The sequence below is a fragment of the Teleopsis dalmanni genome, chromosome 2, assembly GCF_002237135.1.
Source record: "Teleopsis dalmanni isolate 2A chromosome 2, ASM223713v2, whole genome shotgun sequence".
NCBI classification, from domain to species: Eukaryota; Metazoa; Arthropoda; class Insecta; order Diptera; family Diopsidae; genus Teleopsis; species Teleopsis dalmanni.
In genome coordinates this window covers 205,889,115-205,893,729 of record NC_051847.1, presented here as the reverse complement: position 1 = coordinate 205,893,729, position 4,615 = coordinate 205,889,115, and the positions used below count along the sequence as shown (strand labels likewise).

The window sequence follows — 4,615 nt, the reverse complement described above, 5'->3', positions numbered from 1 at the left end:
ATTACATGTATTAATTAAATTTTTTAATTAAATTTATTAAATAATTTCTTACCTTATTATACATATATTGAATTAGATTTTAGTATATAACGGCACTACCATCTGTTTGAACTCTGCTACTTGCTAATATTACAGTTTGGAAACCTATTAATAACTTTTTCACAACAAAATGCTGAAAAAAAACATAATTTAAGTATTATTTATCAAGAAAGTGTATTGAGTACTTGTTTTCGTGTCCTTTCCATAGTATTAATATCTTTTAACAAATATAGTGTATAGTTGTAAAGTAAGGCAGCTGCGCATAATCATAAAGCCATTCATATGTATATTGTTATAAATTTAATTAAAATATTAAGTATTACAAAATATTAACCACAAATAATTAATGTAAAAACTACGATCTTCAAATAAAAATTAAATAATTATTTATTAATTAATTAAGAGTCCCCGACATCACCTCTTTCGTATCTGCAATTTAATGTCGCATGATTTTCGCTTCAAAAAAAAAACTTTCAACATTTGCATACGAACTTACACGAACTAAAAGTACAAAATGGAAGTACTAAAAGTAAGAAATGGAAGTACTAAAATCCGAACAACATATGTTATGATAAGTGCCTTGAGTGGATAATATGACAATAATGGCAATTGGCACAATGAGTACCAAACGAGTGCAATTTTTCGTACCAAATCCGCATAAAAGTGTTCGAAGAAGTTTTTTTGTATAATTATGTCATCAAGGCACAATATTTTTTAGAACTTATTGTTACAATGACAATGTATTTTTAATATATATTTACTACATGATATAGTAACAGATATACTTTTTGATATAAACATCATCATAAGGAACATACTAAATTTAATTTAGTTTTATAGTTTAAATTATTATTAATTTTGTTCTAACGTGTGCGTCCTTATAAATTTATACAAGTGGAGCTTGTATGATGTTATGTGTATGAAGAATAGCTGAATTTTTTTTTTTAAATCTTGTCACTAACTTGCACTAATAAATCACCGAGCAAAACACAGCCTGTGTTATAGTTTCTGTCTGGAAACGTATTAAGAGTAAAGAGAACCACCCTCTAATAGCCATTTCAGAGTTAGAAGTTCTAAATTCATATTAAAAGAATTATATAACGCACTAAGTGTAAGAAAATTTACGAAGTATGATCGAGGATTAACTACAACAAGGAATGACAGCGAAGTATGGAGGATACATGAAGAGTTAAAAAGTTATTAGTGCATGACATTTAGATATAGAATTTATTAATATTAATTTATGTTAGATCCTGATCCTGTTAATGACTCTCAAGGAGAGTCGAAATGTAGAATATATTAAAAAATGTTTAGTTTTAACAAAAAGTGACCTATAGCCAGATATAAAATATATAATAAAATACATAACATAAAAAATATATAACATTATAAAAATATGGCAATATTGAAAATTGAATTAGTAGTTAAATTTAAAGTACACAACTGTTATTTAGCAAATTGTATTGGCACCTATTACAAACTCAACTTTGATGTTTAAAATTAAAAAACTCTCACCGGCATAAATGGCAAGCAGGCATCAATTTTTGACACGACTAAATTCATAGAAGTAGGAAAACATTGTTTTATTCATTGTCTACCTTTGAATCATAGTATAACTGTGTCCTCATCGCTAAATAAGGATGGCTCAACTTTAACATCATTAATAAAGCAAATAGTATTATTACATTTGACAAACCATTAAATTACCAAAAAATTTTTGTTTCAAGTGTTTTCTTGAGTTTTTGTTACATCACCTAATAAACCTAAAGTAAACCCTAAAGTTGAATTAGTTGTGCCATAAGCAATCAGCTGACTTATTTTGTTTTCAATCTATATAATAATAATTTTCTACAATGTCAAAATTTTATTGAAATTAATTTTATAAGAAATTTGATATAAATTTTTCATGCGAAATGAATATTAGTAATTAACTTCATTGAAAACTAAGCTAGCGATTAATTCTGCCGTCTAACAAGTTGGGGTAACCTATTTTAAATCTAGTTTAATTAAATTAATTTAATTTATTTGTATTAAATATTTTGCCATGTATTAAATAACTCTCAAAAAACCATTGTATCTATAGTAATTAAGTGGATTATGAACTTAAGCTCTTCTAATATGGTGTATACAAAAGCAAACATTTGATATTATTCATTGTGAATTTCAATAATTTGTCTGAACTATTGTGAATAATTAGACGAATATTGCACAAAAAAAAGTTATAATAATTGTGTTGTGGGATTTAGCTACAGTTTTAATTCGGAATTCGTTGAGTTTGGTTATAGTATGAGTGAGAAGAAATGGACAGCTATTACAAGGAGATTATGTTAAGAAAACGCATTTCTGAATGTTAAGTGATCGTACAAACTAATTGGCTTGACAACTATTGTGGTGAAAAAAGTTGGTAAGTTATGGAATAAGTACTTATATAAAAACTAAAATATTGACACATATGCGTAACTTTTTATATAATTTTAAGAAAGTTTATTTTTATTATATAGTCTTACATTTTTTAATTAATTTAAATTGTGGGTTATTTATATTTAAAAACATAGACAATCGCTTCCATTTGATAAAATTTGTTTATAAATCTCCTAAAATAAAAAAATTTTACTGGAATGTTTCCTATTAGTATGTTATAAGCCATATATTTCTATAAGCCACATATTTTCTATGAGTGCGAGAGAGAACAGAAGTATCTGTGACGCCATTTTTCTTTTTCGTTATTTGGTACGTGTGAGACTATAATGGAATAAAGAGCCGAAAACAAAATAATACTTTACACACCACGTTCTTTGTATAAATGTGTGTATATTATTATATATATAAGGAAATTCTTTAAAACGTATATTCTGCGCGTTAATTATTAATTCTAATTAAAGTTTTATTGATCCACACGCGCTTTTCTCCTTACGAATTGCATAAATGGGACATGAGAATAACTGTTCATTCATATGCCGTTATAATCATTTTTGCTGTCTCTTTCTGACTTACAAGAAACAAATTTGAGATTGATTTCTAAAAAACGCTGTATGAAAGAATACGGCATTACTCGATATAAGGAACGCGCAAATATCACATTCTTAAATTTTTGTACATTTTGAGGTTAAAAGTTTTGACACTTTCTTAGCTTCTATCAAACAAATATATTTTTATTCTTTTGAAAACTTTAGTTGGAAAAAGTGGTAGCAACCTGAGTGTTATAAATTATATTTAAATAAATGGTCTTTTTTTTTTTTGGTTAAAATTAAAAGACAATTAATTGGACTATTTTACGACGTGGAAAGCATTTCTAATCAAATGTAAGTTTTTATTGATATCGCCAGATCTAAAAGAAACTTTGTGAAATTTGTGTAATCATAATCAAAATTGTTTAAAGTAGTAAAAAATAATAATCCTTTATAAAAATGGGCAATAGTTTTATTGTTAAAATCTAAAATAATATAGATACTATCCGTCACAGCTAAAAAAATTTCGAACTAGTTAACAAAAAACTTGCTAATGTAGCCTCTGCTTAAGGTTTGTCTATGAAAAAAAATTTTGTATTCATTTTATGGTTTTAATAGATTTTTGACTTAATAAATATATCTTGAAGGTAAAAATGTATAATCGAACGCTTAAGATAATGGAACATAAATGTCAAAATTTCTTGAAATTTATAAAATCGGAATTGAAATTCTTAAAACAATAGTTTATAACACTACTTCTGAAAAATAGGTATTTGTAATGTGGCGATCTATTGGCAGTTATATGCGTCGGTAAAAACAACAGCCCCTAGACACTTGATTATTTAAAAAAATATACTTGCCGGGAATAATCGTAAAAGGAAAGTGTTTTGTGAACATTGCAATTTTTTAAAAGACATATCGACATCATGAGGAACATTCCGCTCAACATTTTCAAACACTTCTTCAACATGCTTTTAGAAAAGAATAGTGGTGTGGTTCTTGTAGTAAAAAAAATGTTGATCGCAGTCTATTGTGAAGAGAATATATGGTTTCTTTGAAGTTATATGGTTACTTTAAGGTTAAATTTAATATATTGTGATCGTAGTCTTAAGTTCTTTTGTGAAGAAGATTCTTTAAGATTATATGTTGCATATTAATAAAAATAAGTATATAGTAAGTTCTGTATATATATTTATAGAGTTGAATTTTAAGAAACATACATATTTCCGAAAAAAATTAGAGGGTAGAACATTTATAGTTTTTTTAGCATTTATATATAATGATTGTGTTCTATTTAAATAGCAAACATATATATTGCTGTTGTATAGTATGTACATAGTATGTATGGTACACAAAATATGGAATTAAAATTATTAATATGAAGTAATACTATAAAACTATATATTCTTTTTAGTTTAGATATTGGCTTAATCAAGTTTTTTGTATTTATCCTAACCATAAATACAAAATTATATAAAATCAAGGCTAAGAAGCATCGAACAATTGGAAGTAAGTAATTAATTCTACCTTACATAGCTATTTCATACATGCAATGTATTAATTACTTACAGAATTAAAATATCGGGAAGATTTGAAGCTGTACTGGACTATCATTGAACTCTTCTTCA

General features: G+C 26.1%; 1 protein-coding gene across 2 annotated transcripts in view; it reads left to right on the top strand.

The window, feature by feature from the left end:
- Window positions 1-1,927: 1,927 nt before the first annotated feature.
- The window catches only part of LOC119678961 (peroxisome proliferator-activated receptor gamma coactivator 1-alpha-like), a 67,957-nt gene continuing 65,269 nt past the window's right edge, over window positions 1,928-4,615 (top strand). Inside the window, exons 1-2 of one of the 2 annotated variants that reach the window (XM_038091089.1) lie at window positions 1,928-2,020; window positions 2,123-2,443. The gene's annotated coding sequence lies outside the window, so the exon portion shown is untranslated. Of the gene's footprint in view, window positions 2,021-2,067; window positions 2,444-4,615 lie in introns of those variants that run through there. The other variant, XM_038091088.1, reaches the window with a different exon arrangement.